The sequence below is a fragment of the Coregonus lavaretus genome, assembly GCF_964263955.1.
Source record: "Coregonus lavaretus genome assembly, chromosome: 24".
In the NCBI taxonomy this organism is placed as follows: Eukaryota; Metazoa; Chordata; class Actinopteri; order Salmoniformes; family Salmonidae; genus Coregonus; species Coregonus lavaretus.
Window position 1 is genome coordinate 38393537 of NC_140011.1, and position 19311 is coordinate 38412847.

A 19311-nucleotide genomic window follows, 5' to 3' on the forward strand; every position below is an offset into this window, starting at 1 on the left:
GATGCAATAAAGCAAACGGGGCCGGCAACTCGCTGAGCCGTTCCCTGCTGTTGTGTTAATGTAACTATCCATCTTGTTGGAACCTCCACTGCCAGGAAGGGCCTCCATTAGCAGGACGTGATTATAGAACAGAGCCAACAATCACCAGCTTTACTAGTTGACACATCTCTGACTTGCACTTAGACTTCTTGCTTATTCGTCAGGTAAAAAAAACAAAAACGAATTGTCTAATGACACAACACAAAACAAAATGGCGTTACTGGTTTATCGTCACCTTGTATTGTATGCTGCTTGTAAAAATAAAATACAAAATATGGGCCGACCGGACTGAGTGAGAAAGAAAGTCTATAAACTTTGAAGACTTCATAGTTAGACGAAAATGAACGGGCCGAAGTTCATTTTAATCAGAATGTCCTAGAATCTGCAGCAACACTTGACATACGGCGGAATAGGCTACATTTGTACAATGGAGCCGGGACGATACCAGTATCACTCGTTAAGCTAGTGTAGTGGCAAGGAAACAAAAACACGTATGGGATTTGACTTCTTTAGGAAAAACAGCCCTAATGTTGGAAACAAACATTGTTGTCATCCAGAGTCACATTTATTTATTTTCTAAACTACAGCACACAATATTTTACGTACAGCAAAAGAATTTGGACTGCTTCGTGTTTTCATTTTTGCCATGGAAAAAAATATCACGATACTGGTATTGTCCTGGCTCTGCTGTATGTTAATTTGCTCCTATATGGATGACATCATTATGATCAGCAAATTAATAGTTTTTTTCTCACACTTCTTCTCATCTCTTCTAGGTATCAAATATTCACATATTTTTACAATCCCTACAATCTCTAAGGCTGTGTTTACACAGGCAGCCCAATTCTGATCTTTTGCCCAATTATAGGCAAAATATCTGATCTGACTGGTCAAAAGTCCAATTAGTGGCAAAATCAGAATTGGGCTGCCTGTGTAAACGCAGCCATAATGGCAATTAGGCTATGCCCTCAGATTGACTCCATTCCTGGACTATTCATTCAAATTGCGTAGCTTAATCTCTGTATGGCAACAGATGCTGTTCTGTGACTGACCTACGCTATAGCCTATAGGCCGAACCTGCGTGTATGTCTGTGTGCACCAGTGACAGAGGGATGAGGATGAATGGGGGTGGTGTTACTGTTGACTGAAGTGCCTTCCCATCCTGCTCCCTGTGTGCTGCTAGCCCCTTCTGCCTTCCCAAGCGCTCTCAGCCAGACTATAAATAACACCTCAAATGACTTTCAAGGTGGAGAGAGAGAGAGAATCCATTTTGGAATGTTCTCTGAAATGAAGAGTGATTTATGATTTCATACAATTCCTGCTGAAAGCATTTCTGGCTTTGCTCGGTCATCAAAGTCCTGCCGGCCAGATCTATTATTTATGAGGTCTGTCTGTGTGGCATCAATGCTTTATGGCAACTAGGTAATGTTTGTCTTTAACAAATATGATGTGGAAAAATCAATACCAGACACGATAAATGGCATTAAAAGATGGCATCTGAGATTATTTACACTTTTTAAAGACATCTCAAGAATGGCCTGGTGGGTAGAAATGTACAACCATGTTGTTATTTTCCCCACAGGGTAGTTAATTGAGAAAGAGTGTGTTTTCTAGTTGTGTCCACTTTCAGTGTTCTCTTTGCTGTACCAACATTGATAGGAGTGGCCACTGGATAGCTTTACTCCATGTTCTTGCATCATCTTTGGTGATGCAACCACAGCCTACTGCTGTGTAAGTAATAATATGCCATTTAGCAGACGCTTTTATCCAAAGCGACTTACAGTCATGCGTGCATACATTTTTGTGTATGGGTGGTCCCGGGGATCGAACCCACTACCTTGGCGTTACAAGCGCCGTGCTCTACCAGCTGAGCTACAGAGGACCACCCATACACAAGTAGTTCTGTAGTCTATAGGCCTAATGTTGAAATGGTGATGATGATTGGACAGTGTAGGCTATGTGGAAGGAGCACACAGGACAATGTGGAACAATGTAATCTGGCTTTCTGTTGGGGCTGGGAGATGCTCTCTGTTAAATGACACAGGGAGAGGTGTGGAAGTGGGGGCATGTACGTGAGAATAAATCACTTTCCCATTGTGTGTGTGAGATGGGACGGTGCAAGGCCAGATGAGGAGGAAGAGGGATGGAGAGACCAGGATGCCTTGGTGGCTTAATGGGGTTGTTTTCTGGGCTCTATCTGTGGCACTGCCTCTCAATCTCGCTTACCTATCCCCTCTCTCTGGCTGCGTTTACACAGGCAGCCCAATTCTGATCTTTTGCCCAATTATTGGAGAAAAAAAGACACATTTGTGGAAAAAATATCAGAATTAGGCTGCCTGTGTAAACGCAGCCTTTGTGGCCAGACTCCTCTGCCTCTGTCTGGCCATTTCACCTTTTGTCATCAACCTCTTTCACTTGTTTAAATGAACCCCAGGGTGGATGTTTCCTTGGTGTGCTCCTCATCAGAGGATGCTGCTTTCTCCCCCTGGGGGGAAAACATAGTGCTATTCAAATGGAACTCATTTTATTTTATGCTTATATTTCATGAACCTTGTTCAACTGCCAGCTGCCAACTCCAATAGGACTCCAAATGGCCTAAGAGTCTCATTCTAGACATTTCTCTCCCATTGACAATAGAATAAGCAATACACTCAAATAAATACTCATCACTAGTACCTGAATGAGCCAGCGCCGTTAATGCAGTGTACTGCTTGTCAATGGGTTCAGGTTGAATTGGAAAGCATTACTCAAATTGAATAAACCATGCCATTCAGACAAAAGCCATGTGGAGATAATGGATTGAAGGGCTTCATCTTGGGCCTGAAAATATGTCTACTGTCTCTGTTCATTTCTAGGCCTCTCTGAGTCTGTCATTGCAGCTGCCTGCTCCCGTGTTGGACAGAGGGTCTTGCATGTTGACAGGTGAGTCTGAGGGGGTGAGAGAGCTGGGTCGGGTGAGGGGGTGAGGGAGCTGGGTAAGGGTGAGTCTGAGGGGGTGAGGGAGCTGGGTGGGGGTGAAGGGGTCAGGGAGCTGGGTGGGGGTGGGGGTGAAGGGGTGAGGGAGCCTGGAAGGTATGAGGGAGCTGGGTTAGGGTGAGTCTGAGTGGGTGAGGGAGATGGGTGAAGGGGTGAGGGAGCTGGGTTAGGGTGTCTGAAGAGGTGAGGGAGATGGGTTAGGGTGAGTCTGAAGGGGTGAGGGAGCTGGGTAAGGGTGAGTCTGAAGGGGTGAGGGAGCTGGGTAAGGGTGAGTCTGAAGGGGGTGAGGGAGCTGGGTAAGAGTGAGTCTGAAGGGGTGAGGGAGATGGGTAAGGGTGAGTCTGAAGGGGTGAGGGAGATGGGTAAGGGTGAGTCTGAAGGGTTGAGGGAGCTGGGTAAGGGTGAGGGAGATGGGTTAGGGTGAGTCTGAAGGGTTGAGGGAGCTGGGTAAGGGTGAGTCTGAAGGGGTGAGGGAGCTGGGTTAGGGTGAGTCTGAAGGGGTGAGGGAGCTGGGTAAGGGTGAGTCTGAAGGGGTGAGGGAGATGGGTTAGGGTGAGTCTGAAGGGTTGAGGGAGCTGGGTAAGGGTGAGGGAGCTGTGTTAGTGTATATTGGATAGCACTAGGGAGAGATGTTGCTCTGGTTAGGGGTTCATTCTGTATGATAATGAATTTAGATACAAATGCCAAATAGCCTAGGCCAGGGCTCTCCAACCCTGCTTCTGGAGAGATACCATCCTGTAGGTTTTAACTCCAACCCTGCTTCTGGAGAGATACCATCCTGTAGGTTTTCGCTCCAACCCCAGTTGTAACTAACCTGATTCAGCTTATCAACCAGCTAATTATTAGAATCAAGTGCGCTAGATTAGTGTACTGGGGTGAATATTATGTACACTTGTTCATTAAAATTGATTTATTGACAAGTTAAATGTGCATGATTGTGTACAAGGTATGAAAAATGACATGATCCCAATTCTTACATATGCTCAATCCTACAGGAGAAAGTACTATGCTGGAAACTGGGCCAGTTTCACATTCAGTGGACTGCTGTCCTGGATCGAGGAGTACGAAGTGTTCTTCTAAATGTAGCACATCATCACAAAGCATTACATGAACATTTAACCAATGTGACTAATTGGAGGTGTGAATAAGTCACATTGGTTAAATGTTCATGTAATGCTTTGTGATGATGTGCTACATCTGCTTTGACCTTTCACAAAATAATGTGTTAACTGTGATTGTCCTGAGGGTTATTGTGAGAGGCTTTGGCATAAGGATGTGTGTGTGTGTGTGTGTGTGTGTGTCTGTGTGTGTGTCTGTGTGTGTGTGTGTCTGTGTATGTGTGTGTGTGTGTGTCTGTGTGTGTGTGTGTGTCTGTGTCTGTGTCTGTGTGTGTGTGTGTGTGTGTGTGTGTGTGTGTGTGTGTGTGTGTGTGTGTGTGTGTGTGTGTGTGTGTGTGTGTGTCTGTGTGTGTGTGTATGTGTCTGTGTGTGTATGTGTCTGTGTGTGTGTGTGTGTCTGTGTGTATGTGTGTGTGTATATGTCTGTGTGTGTGTATATGTCTGTGTGTGTGTGTATATGTCTGTGTGTGTGTGTATATGTCTGTGTGTGTGTGTGTGTCTGTGTGTGTGTGTGTGTGTCTGTGTGTGTGTGTCTGTGCATGCGTGCACACAGCTCTGTGGACACGTCTATCTCTAACCTAGAGGTGTTCTGCTACGCCAGGTAGGTACCACTGAAGCCACGTGACAGGTCAACACACACACACGGGACAAACCTCTACCACACTTTTACTCCATTCATGTCACATGCGCCGAATACACCTTACAGTGAAATGCTTACTTACAAGCCCTTAACCAACAATGCAGTTTTAAGAAAGAATACCAAAAAAAAATCACAAGAAAATACAATAATACGAAATCAATCTCCTTGATGAGGGCTTCATTTAGAATAGAGGACTACAGAAAGCTCCACCTAAGGGAATTAGCCTACACAGCAATGCCAACAGCCATTCTAGTTGTGTCCACACCTACAAACCCGTTTAATGTCCTCATAACCAGCTGTGTGTTGTGTGGGCAGTGAAGAGCCTGAGGAGGAGGAGGGGAAGGGCTCTATGGCTGCAGCTTGGTCCTTCCCTCAAACCCCAGACTCAGAGGGGGGGATAGAGAGGTGTCTGGGAGAGAGCAGCTCTGTGGAGGAGGAAGAGCCAGTGGTGCACATTGATGAGGCGTCTCCAGCCCCTGGACCTGATGCTGGGGCAGAACAGACCCAACAGGAGGGAGAGGTGGCGCCCCAGGCAGAACAAAACCAACAGGAGGGAGAGGTGGCGCCCCAGGCAGAACAGAACCAACAGGAGGGAGAGGTGGCCCCCCAGGCAGAACAGAACCAACAGGAGGGAGAGGTGGCCCCCCAGGCAGAACAGAACCAACAGGAGGGAGAGGTGGACCCCCAGGAAGAACAGAACCAACAGGAGGGAGAGGTGACCCCCCAGGCAGAACAGAACCAACAGGAGGGAGAGGTGGCCCCCCAGGCAGAACAGAACCAACAGGAGGGAGAGGTGGACCCCCAGGAAGAACAGAACCAACAGGAGGGAGAGGTGGCCCCCCAGGCAGAACAGAACCAACAGGAGGGAGAGGTGGCCCCCACGCAGAACAGAACCAACAGGAGGGAGAGGTGGCCCCCCAGGCAGAACAGAACCAACAGGAGGGAGAGGTGGCCCCCAGGCAGAGGAGACCCAGGGAGAGTACCAGGAGCAGGCCAGCCCCTCTCCAGCTGAGAGCCAACCAGAGCCCAAGAAAAAGGTTCAACATTGACCTCATGTCTAAGGTTGGTACAGTAGATGAAACATTTAGGATTCGATGACTGCGTGACTAGCAATTATCCAAATTAACTGTGTAACTGTATTTTTGTGTGTAACCTAATGTTTGATTGACTGTAAGGCCAGACCATTTTAAATAATACAGCGAATATACACTCAGTGGCCACCCTGTTCATGAAAATGGTTCACTCCTACAGACGGTGAGTCACGTGGCCGTGGCTTGCTATATAAAGCAGGCAGACGGTCATTGAGAGATTCAGTTACTGTTAGATTGAATGTTAGAATGGGCAAAACAAGTGACCTAAGCAACTTTGAGCGTGGTATGATCGTCGGTGCCAGGCGCCGGTTCCAGTATCTCAGATACGATCAGCCTCTTGGACTTTTCACGCACGACAGTGTCTAGGGTTTACAGAGAATGGTGCGACAAACAAACAAATATCCAGTCAGCGGCAGTCCTGTTGGCGAAAACAGCTCGTTGATGAGAGGTCGAAGGAGAATGGCAAGAAACGTGCAAGCTAACAGGCGGGCCACAAATAGACACATAACGGTGCAGTACAACAGTGGTGTGCAGAATGGCATCTCGGAATGGACAACTCGTCGGTCCTTGTCACGGATGGGCTATTGCAGCAGACGACCTCAACGGGTTCCACTCCTATCAGCTAAAAACAAGAAGAAGCGGCTCCAGTGGGCACGCCATCACCAACACTGGACAATTGAGGAGTGGAAAAACATTGCCTGGTCTGACGAATCCCGGTTCCTGTTGTGTCATGCTGATGGCAGAGTCAGGATTTGGCGTTAGCAGCATGAGTCCATGGCCCCATCCTGCCTGGTATCAACGGTACAGGCTGGTGGCGGTGGTGTAATGGTGTGAGGAATGTTTTCCTGGCACACGGCTGTTCTGGAGGACTAGATGGGTGTAGATGGGTGAACCTAATAAACTATTTGATGCAGGTTCTTCGTTATATTGTTATATTGTGACCGTCCCCAGCTCATGTTCTCTCGTGGCTCATTGGTGGACCTCCTCATCCCACATCCTCGCCTACCGCAACGGGAAAGTGGAATACACAACACACACACACAAACACACAGATGTTCAGCTGAGATACAAGATCTGACAGATTTAAGTGACTATCCGATTAATGTCTGATTAATGCTGTGGCACAAACAGCTATTTAATCTCTTAAGATAATATAAAAGTAATGTCTGTACATTTCATTTACTGAGTGGTGGTTATGACCATGGGTTTTTAATTTGAGTACTTCAATCACTCTGCTCAAGATAGCTGTCCCATATTTGACCCCACTCAAACCACCCTGTCGCCCCTGTCCCCACCCCCGTCCCCGCTGTTTTATTTTTCATACAACCCTCTCTCTCTCTCTCTCTCTCTCTCTCTCTCTCTCTCTCTCTCTCTCTCTCTCTCTCTCTCTCTCTCTCTCTCTCTCTTCTCTCTCTCTCTCTCTCTCTCTCTCTCTCTCTCTCTCTCTCTCTCTCTCTCTCTCTCTCTCTCTCTCTCTCTCTCTCTCTCTCTCTCTCTCTCTCTCTCTCTCTCTCTCTCTCTCTCTCTCTCTCTCTCTCTCTCTCTCTCTCTCTCTCTCTCTCTCTCTCTCTCTCTCTCTCTCTCTCTCTCTCTCTATCCCAGTCCTCTACCAACCCCCTCTCTATATCCAGGCCTCTACCACCCTCTCTCTATATCCCAGGCCTCTACCACCCTCTCTCTATATCCCAGGCCTCTACCACCCTCTCACAATATCCCAGTCCTCTACCACCCCCTCTCTATATCCCAGGCCTCTACCACCCTCTCTCTATATGCCAGTCCTCTACCACCCTCTCTCTATATCCCAGTCCTCTACCACGCTCTCACAATATCCCAGTCCTTTACCACACTCTCACAATATCCCAGTCCTCTACCACCCTCTCACAATATCCCAGTCCTCTACCACCCTCTCTCTATATCTCAGTCCTCTACTACCCTCTCTCTATATCCCAGTCCTTTACCACCCTCTCTCTATATCACACTCTCTATATGCCAGTCCTCTACCACCCTCTCACAATATCCCAGTCCTCTACCACGCTCTCACAATATCCCAGTCCTCTACCACCCTCTCACAATATCCCAGTCCTCTACCACCCTCTCTCTATATGCCAGTCCTCTACCACCCTCTCTCTATATGCCAGTCCTCTACCACCCTCTCTCTATATCACACTCTCTATATGCCAGTCCTCTACCACCCTCTCACAATATCCCAGTCCTCTACCACCCTCTCACAATATCCCAGTCCTCTACCACCCTCTCACAATATCCCAGTCCCTCTACCACCCTCTCTCTATATCTCAGTCCTCTACCACCCTCTCACAATATCCCAGTCCTCTACCACCCTCTCTCTATATCTCAGTCCTCTACCACCCTCTCACAATATCCCAGTCCTCTACCACCCTCTCTCTATATCCCAGGCCTCTACCACCCTCTCTCTATATGCCAGTCCTCTACCACCCTCTCTCTATATGCCAGATCTCTACCACCCTCTCTCTATATGCCAGTCCTCTACCACCCTCTCTCTATATGCCAGTCCTCTACCACCCTCTCACTATATCACAGTCCTCTACTACCCTCTCTATATCACACTCTCTATATCCCAGACCTCTACCACCCTCTCTCTATATCTCAGTCCTCTACCACCCTCTCACAATGTCCCAGTCCTCTACCACCCTCTCTCTATATCCCAGTCCTCTACCACCCTCACTCTATATGCCAGTCCTCTACCACCCTCTCTCTATATGCCAGTCCTCTACCACACTCTCTCTATTTGCCAGTCCTCTACCACCCTCTCACAATATCCCAGTCCTCTACCACCCTCTCTCTATATCCCAGGCCTCTACCACCCTCTCTCTATATGCCAGTCCTCTACCACCCTCTCTCTATATGCCAGATCTCTACCACCCTCTCTCTATATGCCAGTCCTCTACCACCCTCTCTCTATATGCCAGTCCTCTACCACCCTCTCACTATATCACAGTCCTCTACTACCCTCTCTATATCACACTCTCTATATCCCAGACCTCTACCACCCTCTCTCTATATCTCAGTCCTCTACCACCCTCTCACAATGTCCCAGTCCTCTACCACCCTCTCTCTATATCCCAGTCCTCTACCACCCTCACTCTATATGCCAGTCCTCTACCACCCTCTCTCTATATGCCAGTCCTCTACCACACTCTCTCTATTTGCCAGTCCTCTACCACCCTCTCTCTATATCCCAGTCCTCTACCACCCTCTCACAATATCACAGTCCTCTACCACCCTCTCTCTCTATACGAGTCCTCTACCACCCTCTCACAATATCCCAGTCCTCTACCACCCTTTCGCTATATGCCAGTCCTCTACCACCCTCTCTCTATATCCCAGTCCTCTACCACCAGTCCTCTACCCCCAGCCTTCTACCCCCAGTCCTCTACCCCAATCTTCTACCCCCCAGTCCTGTCTCTCCAGGCCTTTCTCTCTCTATCCCAGTCTTCTACCCCCAGTCCTCTCTCTCCAGTCCTCTCTTTCTCTCTATCCCTGTCCTCTATCCCTCACTCCTCTACCTTTTCTCCAGTGGTATTCCTTGCTCTCCTCTCTCTCCAGACTTCTCAGAGCATTCCTTCTGGGTCTTCCTACAGACCAAGAAGCTGACGGAGAACCTGCAGCATTTCATCCTGCACTCCATCACCATGGTGACCCCGGAGATCTGCATGGGGGAGGGCCTGAGAGCAACGCAGCACTTCCTGTGTTGTCTGGGGCGCTACGGCAACACGCCCTTCCTGTTTCCCCTCTACGGCCGGGGTAGATCCCTCAGTGCTTCTGCAGGTCAGTGGCTCCTTATGTCTGTGTTAAAGGTCCATTGCAGACAAATATACACTGACACAGACTGACCAGGTGAATCCAGGTTAAAGCTATGATCCCTTATTGATGTCACTTGTTAAATCCACTTCAATCAGTGTAGATGACAAAATATTTAAGTGCCTTTGAATGGGGTATGGTAGTAGGTGCCAGGCGGGGTATGGTAGTAGGTGCCAGGTGCACCGGTTTGAGTGTGTCAAGAACTGCAACACTGCTGGGTTTTTCACGTTCAACAGTTTCCCATATGTATCAAGAATGGTCCACCACCCAAAGGACATCCAGCCAACTTGACACAACTGTGGAAAGCATTGGAGTCAACATGGGCCAGCATCTCTGTGGAACGCTTTCGACACCTTGTAGAGTCCATGCCCAGACGAATTGAGGTTGTTCTGAGGGCAAAAGGGGGGTGTAACTCAATATTAGGAAGGTGTTCCTAATGTTTTTGTACACTCAGTGTGTATATACAGTGGGGAGAACAAGTATTTGATACACTGCCGATTTTGCAGGTTTTCCTACTTACAAAGCATGTAGAGGTCTGTAATTTTTATCATAGGTACACTTCAACTGTGAGAGACGGAATCTAAAACAAAAATCCAGAAAATCACATTGTATGCTTTTTAAGTAATTAATTTGCATTTTATTGCATGACATAAGTATTTGTTACATCAGAAAAGCAGAACTTAATATTTGGTACAGAAACCTTTGTTTGCAATTACAGAGATCATGCGTTTCCTGTAGGTTTTGACCAGGTTTGCACACACTGCAGCAGGGATTTTGGCCCACTCCTCCATACAGACCTTCTCCAGATCCTTCAGGTTTCGGGGCTGTCAATGGGCAATATGGACTTTCAGCTCCCTCCAAAGATTTTCTATTGGGTTTAGGCAGTGGCGGCTCCTGAAAAAATTCTCAGGGGGGGCAATTTTTCTGATGATTTAGGTGACCTACACACATTTTTAAAAAGATATGTCCAGCAACAACATGAAGACAGGGGCAGCATATAAGTCAATACCAGAAGCATTTATTGACTGATCTCAAAAGTGTTGGCTTACAAAATCAAAATAAGTTATCACAGTAAAAATAATCAAGGGTGTTCTTTCACATTCCTCAACACTGCATAAACAATATGCATTTCCATAAACAAATGAAATATCAGCTGAAAATACAGCATCTTGGTATTTGTTCAGATTGCAGGATCAACAAGAGCTTTTACCACATTTTTTGCCTCATGGTTGAATTGGAAATATGTGCACCTGAGCATAATTCACAACAAGCAAGCAGGAGCTTTTGATAGAGGCTACTGAAAACATTGATGCAAGTTATTGGTAATAAGACATTTTTATAGACTTCCATATTCTGCCCTCTTGTATAGATTTGTGAAAATGAACAGTGATAGACATTTTGCCTGAAAACAGAATTTGAAAGTAATTTCTAGAAAAGGTAAACACAGCTATCTGTATGGCTTTGTAAAAATGAACAACCATATTCTGGCCAATTGTATAGATTTGTAAATATGAACAACCATATTCTGGCCAATTGTATAGATTTGTAAAAATGAACATGAACAGATTATTTTTTTAAAAACTTTTTTTAAAATGAAAAATAACTATTTTAAACAACATCAACTGTGAACTGATTTGGGCGTGTGTGTGTTAAAGAGACAGACAGGGAGGGACAAAGAGAGAGAGAGGCTACATTACTTGTACTGAAACTGTTCTCTTCTCTGTTTCAATACAGCAAAGCGTTCAATGACTTTCTCATTGAAATCAGGCATGCTGAGGACTAGTTCCCTCTCCATGGAAAGCATGGCCAGTGCATTCAGACGTTCCTGGCCCATTGAATTTCGCAGGAATGTCTTAACTCGTGTCAAAGTTGAGAAACATCTCTCAGCTTCAGCTGTTGTCATGGGAGTAGTTATGAGGATGTTCAACAGAGTCACAGTCTCAGAGAACGTCTCCTGGAGGTTGTAGCTCATGAGAACCTGGTACAGTGCCAGTGCACCACAGCATCCCTTGAATTCAGGATTCTCATAGATCAGAGATAGTTCTGTCTTGAGCTTTGCCTTGCTCAGCATGGGGTATGCATTCACAGTGGCATTCAGAGCCTCATCAGGAAATGAATGGCAGTACCTTTCAAACATGTCTGCTTGCAGTAAAGTAGCACTCACAAGGTGGCCAGAGAAAGAGAACCTTTCTTTGGTGTGATCCAGGATGGTGTTGCAGACCTCTTCAGACAGCCTCTGCTTCTCCTCTTCTCTCAAAGCTGTTCTGGGTCTTTTGGCTCCTGTTGCTTCTTGCAGCTGCTGTTGAGAGGAGTCCCTGAAGGCAAACAGACCAATGTGTTTGTTGGCTTTGTACAGTACTGTTGTCTATGTGATGCACAGGTATATGCAATGTATCCATGTATAGTACAAATACTTCAGTTCCACTTAAAATGGGCAGGGATGCATAAAGTCTTTAGTGTTTAAGTTAGCCTTTGTGTCTCACATAGCCTGGATGTTCAGCACAGTATACAGTGGTGCTCATAAGCTTATGATCCCATGCTAAAGTTGACTAAAAAGAGGAATAAAAAATAAAATAAAATTGGTGTCCTTAAAGGTTGGATTTTCCAACTTTTTAAATTAAGTCATTAAGATCAATTTCCAAAAGATGATTTTTTTAATTTTTGTATTCCTCTTTTTAGTCAACTTTAGAATGTGTTCATACACTTATGAGCACCACTGTACAGTACACATAGTATATAAAATAAGATAGATTACACCACTGGCCATATATAATGAGAATAATGTAATTTCAAACACAAATGCAGTCTCCTTTCATGCATACATTTTCAAATAAAGCTCTGCTTTGAGAAAGATCGAATGATATTGTTTAATCTTACCTTATGGCCTGCACACTGCTTGTGAAGCTGTCGAGGGCACGTTTGATAAAGACAGCATCGATGTCCTTCTTCTGTAGCTTCTGGTACAGAATGTCGACGTGGGGCATGATTTTGTGAAAAAGCCGCAGGAAAAAAATAAAATCTTCATCATGTAGCATCCTCACGTAGCCAGATGCCTCTCTCACGGTGGGCTGGTCAAATGAACCCAATGAACCCGTCCGAATGGCTTCAAAACATTCTATGAGGTCGTCTCGATTCTCGTAGACAGTGTTCACGACTCTGCTTAGTAGAAACCTGTTGAATTATTAAATTTGGTCTGGGAGGTCCTAATTGTTTCGTTGCCAATTTATCTTGATTTGTTCGCCGACAAAAAGGAACTTCTTTCAAAGAGACAATCGAGTTGCACTGAAGGCTAGCCATTTTGACAGTAGTAGTGAATTGATTGATGAGGCTACCCGCTCTTTTCTTAGTTACGTTCATGGTTATGTTACGTATGACGAAAGCGCGTAAGTGCAAGCCCTCAGAAACCCATAGAGATTGTATTGAAAGCTCTGATATTTGAAAAAAATTGATTTTACATTAGAGGCTATGAGAGACTTCTGGGCGATTTTCAACCTGACTGAAATCGCCCCAAAACGGGCGGGGACATTTGAAGCACGACTTTAGCCTGATTGGACATTTAGTGGCAGATCAGACGTCTAGATTAGAACACTGATAACTACTGTTGCCGTGATATAATTGATTAGAAAAAAAATCCCTTCCTTTTCCCGTTTGGCAGTGCGTCGCCCATATCGCCCTAATGAACACACCGCCCCTGGGTTTAGGTCTGGAGACTGGCTAGGCCACTCCAGGACCTTGAGATGCTTCTTACGGAGCCACTCCTTAGTTGCCCTGGCTGTGTGTTTCGGGTCGTTGTTATGCTGGAAGACCCAGCCACGACCCATCTTCAATGCTCTTACTGAGGGAAGGAGGTTGTTGGCCAAGATCTCGCGATACATGGCCCCATCCATCCTCCCCTCAATAAGGTGCAGTCTTCCTGTCCCCTTTGCAGAAAAGCATCCCCAAAGAATGATGTTTCCACGTCCATGCTTCACGGTTGGGATGGTGTTCTTGGGGTTGTACTCATCCTTCTTCTTCCTCCAAACACGGCGAGTTTAGACCAAAAAGCTATATTTTTGTCTCATCAGACCACATTACCTTCTCCCATTCCTCCTCTGGATCATCCAGATGGTCATTGGCAAACTTCAGACGGGCCTGGACATGCGCTGGCTTGAGCAGGGGGACCTTGCGTGCGCTGCAGGATTTTAATCCATGACGGCGTAGTGTGTTACTAATGGTTTTCTTTGAGACTGTGGTCCCAGTTCTCTTCAGGTCATTGTCCAGGTCCTGCCGTGTAGTTCTGGCCTGATCCCTCACCTTCCTCATGATCATTGATGCCCCACGAGGTGAGATCTTGCATGGAGCCCCAGACCGAGGGTGATTGACCGTCATCTTGAACTTCTTCCATTTTCTAATAATTGCGCCAACAGTTGTTGCCTTCTCACCAAGCTGCTTGCCTATTGTCCTGTAGCCCATCCCAGCCTTGTGCAGGTCTACAATTTTATCCCTGATGTCCTTACACAGCTCTCTGGTCTTGGCCATTGTGGAGAGGTTGGAGTCTGTTTGATTGAGTGTGTGGACAGGTGTCTTTTATACAGGTAACGAGTTCGAACAGGTGCAGTTAATACAGGTAATGAGTGGAGAACAGGAGGGCTTCTTAAAGAAAAACTAACAGGTCTGTGAGAGCCGGAATTCTTACTGGTTGGTAGGTGATCAAATACTTATGTCATGCAATAAAATGCAAATTAATTACTTAAAAATCATACAATGTGATTTTCTGGATTTTTGTTTTAGATTCCGTCTCTCACATTTGAAGTGTACCTATGATAAAAATTACAGACCTCTACATGCTTTGTAAGTAGGAAAACCTGCAAAATCGGCAGTGTATCAAATACTTGTTCTCCCCACTGTATATATATATATATATATATATCTCAATCAAATCATTTCTGGGTTACAATGAAGTACCTTACTGGAATTGTTTTCTATTTAAATGGTCAAAGATTGGTGATGGATGGGGGAGAGAGAGAGAGAGAGAGAGAGAGAGAGAGAAACCCATATTTATGTTTATTTATTTTCCCATTTGTACTTTAACTATTTGCACATTGTTACAACACTGTATATATACATAATATGACATTTGAAATATATTTATTATTTTGGAACTTCTGAGTGTAATGTTTACTGTTAATATTTATTGTTTATTTCACTTTTGTTTACTATCTACATCACTTACTTGGGCAATGTTAACATACGTTTCCCATGCCAATAAAGCCCTTAAATTGAAATTGAATTGAATTGAGAGAGAGCGAGAGAGAGAGATGGGGAAGGGAGAGCGAGAGGATGGGAGAGAGAGAGAGAGGATGGGAGAGAGAGAGAGAGAGAAACCGAGAGGATGGGAGAGAGAGAGAGGATGGTAATCATGGCTCACACTGCAGGGGATCATGGCTCACAGCCAGACAATGGGAGAACAACTCCCCAAAGGCTGTGGATGCAGCTGGACATAGCCTTTAACACTTGCCCCGGGGTTGAGTTGCATGTATGGCTGGGTGCAAACCTCCCCAGAGGAACTTTATACGGCGGAGCAGCCTTCACCTTGGAGATAGGTCATGTTCTATTGAACCTGCAGTGCTGTCCAAGTCAGTGCCATGCCACCGATATACACTATATATACAAAAGTATGTGGACACCCCTTCAAATGAGTGGAGTCGGCTATTTCAGCCACACCAGTTGCTGACAGGTGTATAAAATCGAGCACACAGCCATGCATTCTCCATAGACAAACATTGGCAGTACAATGGCCCGTACTGAAGAGCTCAGTGACTTTCAATGTGGCACTGTCATAGGACGCTGCCTTTCCAACAAGTCAGTTCAAAAACGGCTCAGCTGCGAAGTGGTAGGCCACACACGCGTCTGTCCTCGGTTGCAACACTCACTACCGAGTTCCAAACTGCATCTGGAAGCAACGTCAGCACAAGAACTGTTCGTCGGGAGAGTCATGAAATGGGTTTCCATGGCCGAGCAGCCGCACACAAGCCTAAGATCACCATCATGCACAATGCCAAGCGTCGGCTGGAGTGGTGTAAAGCTTGCCGCCATTGGACTCTGGAGCAGTGGAAACGCGTTCTCTGGAGTGATGATTCACGCTTCACTATCTGGCAGTCCGACGGACAAATCTGGGTTTGGCGGATGCCAGGAGAACGCTACCTGCCAGAATGCATAGTGCCAACTGTAAAGTTTGGTGGAGGAGGAATAATGATCTGCGGCTGTTTTTCATGGTTCGGGCTAGGCCCCTTAGTTCCAGTGAAGGGAAATCTTAACACTACAGCATACAATTACATTCCTGATGATTCTGTGCCTCCAACTTTGTGGCAACAACTTGGGGAAGGCCCTTTCCTGTTTCAGCATGATAATGCCCCCGTGCACAAAGTGAGGTCCATACAGAAATGGTTTGTCGAGATCGGTGTGGAAGACCTTGACTGGCCTGCACAGAGCCCTGACCTCAACCCCATCGAACACCTTTGGGATGAATTGGAACGCCGATTGTGAGCCAGGCCTAATTGCACAACATCAGTGCCCGACCTCACTAATGCTCTTGTGGCTGAATGGAAACAAGTCCCCGCAGCAATGTTCCAACATCTAATGTAAAGCCTTCCCAGAAGAGTGGAGGCTGTTATGGCAGCAAATGGGGGACCAACTCAATATTAATGCCCATGATTTTTGAATGAGATGTTCGACAAGCAGGTGTCCACATACTCTTGGCCATGTAGTGTATCTGGGATGCAATCAATTTGCATCCAACTAAATCCATCATAGCTGCACACCTCACGTTTCAGAGGCGTAATAACACGGACCAGGTTTGAACCTTAAGTAAAATTATGTTGGAAAGGAGGGCATTATGAAAGGCCTATTCCCTAAGACTGGTTGTGGTTGAAGCAATTATTGCAGATTTGTTGTTGCTTATTATATTATAATAAACTATTCAGAAGGAAAAAAAAGGCATTTGCTATAATGTTCTAGTAATGAATAGAAAGTGATTAATACATATTAAGAGCCGTAACGTCTTCCTCCTCATCTGTTTTTACCTGTGGTGTAGAGACATAGCTCTAACATGTAGGATATAGAGGTTGGATTCATCTTCTACCTGACTTTTTGAATTTTAATAAAGCTCCTCTGCTTGAGGCGCAGTCATTTGCATATTTGATTCCCACTCCTTCCTCTAATCTCCTTCTCTGACGTTCAGATAAGCAAGGTAAAGAGCCGACACATGATCACACCTGTCTGTCACCATCTCTCTCTCATTCTCTCGCATTTTTCCATACTGGATTGCCATGTCTTTATTTTGTTCTACCGGTGATGAGTAGGAATTTAGCTATTACTTTAATCTCCCTAGTTTTATATCTTAGATTAAAAACATCATTATGTCTCACCTTGAGTTCAAAGCCTGACTCTGTAGTCAGGAGGTCATTTTTTCTCAACGTCCCCTCCCAAATAGTGGAGGTAGTTAAGGTTACAATAGTTGGTAAAGAAATGGATGGAGAGAAGAAGAGGAAGGAAGGAAGAAGAAAATGTGTGAGGTAGAGTGAGAGGAAGAAGAAACAAAAGAGAGGGAGATGGAGAAGAAATGTTAGCTAGAGAGTGGTGTGAGAGGTATGGAGGCGGGATCATCCATCAATGTGATACCTGCTTGCAGGTGATGGATGGATAGATGGCTGTTCAAACTCAATAATGCTCACTCTCCCAGGTTATTCACAGATCAGCGAGCAGCACTGCTAATAAAGTGATGAAATGCTTTTGTGTCCTTGCCTGGATTATTCCTCAAGTTTTGACAGGGAAGACTTTTTAATTTGGAAATAACCTTTGGCGCATTGACTGTCGTAGTCTGTATTCCGTCTTTGCCTCTCGCACCGTTCCATGGCTTGTGACCACGGTGGGGTGGGGAGGGGGGGATTGAACGCCATTCATTTACCCTGAAAAAGCATTTGGCCGTGACACTCTTTGATTTGCATGCTGTATTGCCACGCTGCAATCAGACAGCAGTCAGAATCAAACCAATTGGGAGGATGGGGAAATGCATTAATTAGTACAGATGATTGTTTGTCGAGCATTCAGTCCTCTCTCATCTTCTTTTTTTTCTACTCATAGAGCAATAAACATAATTTATCCAACAATTTAATTTTGTGCAGAAGGCCTCTTTGTTTTCTTTTAATTATTGGCCAACTATTAGCCCCCCACTCTGACACCCAGCTCCCCAGATTACAGCAGAATTTGCCGGCAATGATCTTGACAGGTAAGCGGTCTGTGTACGCAACGTCATTTTGTTTGTTTAGCGTGTCCTGGACATGGTGAGGATTTATTGTCCACATCTCTGACTGCTGGTAAAACCCTATGAAAGCCATCTGAAATCCTCCCAGGACCTTTTAAAACCTGCCGTGGTGGAAGAATACATGTATCTACAGAACCTGCAGCTTCTGTTCCACCAGGCTTTATAAGGGTTCAGTCAGGGCTTCAGTTCAACAGCCTTTTTAAGGGTCAGGGGCTTAGTTCAACACTCTTTAAGGGTTGATTCAGGGCTTAGTTCAACACTCTTTAAGGGTTTATTCAGGTTTGTTCAACACTGGAACAACTACAGAGTTTCAGGAGACCCAGTCAAGACTCATGGAGTTGTTTAAGAGGATGCTGTGCAAAAAGTGAGCTTGAACACATGGTATTGCTAAGCAGTGCTCCTCAATACACACACTTTAGACTTATCTCTGGACTGTAAAGGAACAATCCATCTCTAGTGTTCCTCCATGTGAGGATGAAGTATGCACACCACCTGATGGCCCTACAGGCTTGTCAAGCTTGAGAGAAACCTCCCAGACCTAACTGTCATGACTGAAGCTGAGATGAGATGTCTAGCAAACACGGCAGCATTCAGTACTTGGAGGTGGACACGTCCTGTGTAAACTTCTAAATACATTCCCTGCCATCATCATAAGGCATGGGTTTGAGTTGTCAAGAAAATTGGGACTGCCAGCCTTTAAGGGCTCACTGTTTTATTTATTTCTGCCTTGCTTGAGATGCTGCCGCTAGTGCCGCAAGCTTATTTTTGCTTCTTGTTACATTACCTTTTAATTACAGAAATAACTAGTTGGAGGCAGTTGTTTTGTAAGAGGGGGGAGAGGAGGGTTGTTGAAGATGTATTTTGGATGTGACCTTCTCCACACTAGCTGCAGCTGTAATCAGTGGAATTAATAGCATAATCAAATTATACACAAACTCATAAATCATCGCCGAGCGCGCTGTCACGGAGTTCGGCTATTAATGGCCCCTATTGTTTTGCCACCATATTAAAAAATCACGTCCCCTGATTCCCGCCTTGATAGGAACTGAAATGCCATTTAGAGGCTATAAAGACCGGGGGCTCAGACGGGATTTTCACAACTGTTAATTTAGCAGCGATGCGGAGTGATGTCGCAGGAGCCAAAAGGGGGCGAGTGAGGGCCGGCCGCGCTTCAGCGGCGCCTTTTCAGCCGGAGGATGGCATCATTGGGACAGACAGTGGCCAGTTAATTAGAGTAATATCAGCTTAAACGTCTGTCAGTTAGGGTTAATGACATCAAAAGGGGTTCCCTGTCGTCTGAATGGG

The 19311-nt window shown here is 45.6% G+C and overlaps 1 pseudogene across 1 annotated transcript in view; it reads left to right on the plus strand.

Annotated features, from left to right (window-relative positions):
* LOC311099868 (rab proteins geranylgeranyltransferase component A 2-like) overlaps window positions 1–19311 on the plus strand; it is a 54847-nt pseudogene that overhangs the window by 7799 nt on the left and 27737 nt on the right. Inside the window, exons 2-8 of the transcript in view lie at window positions 2895–2961; window positions 4011–4076; window positions 4687–4734; window positions 5089–5293; window positions 5713–5835; window positions 6816–6882; window positions 9450–9687. The product of the transcript in view is annotated as a rab proteins geranylgeranyltransferase component A 2-like (transcript). The remainder of the gene's footprint in view (window positions 1–2894; window positions 2962–4010; window positions 4077–4686; window positions 4735–5088; window positions 5294–5712; window positions 5836–6815; window positions 6883–9449; window positions 9688–19311) is intronic.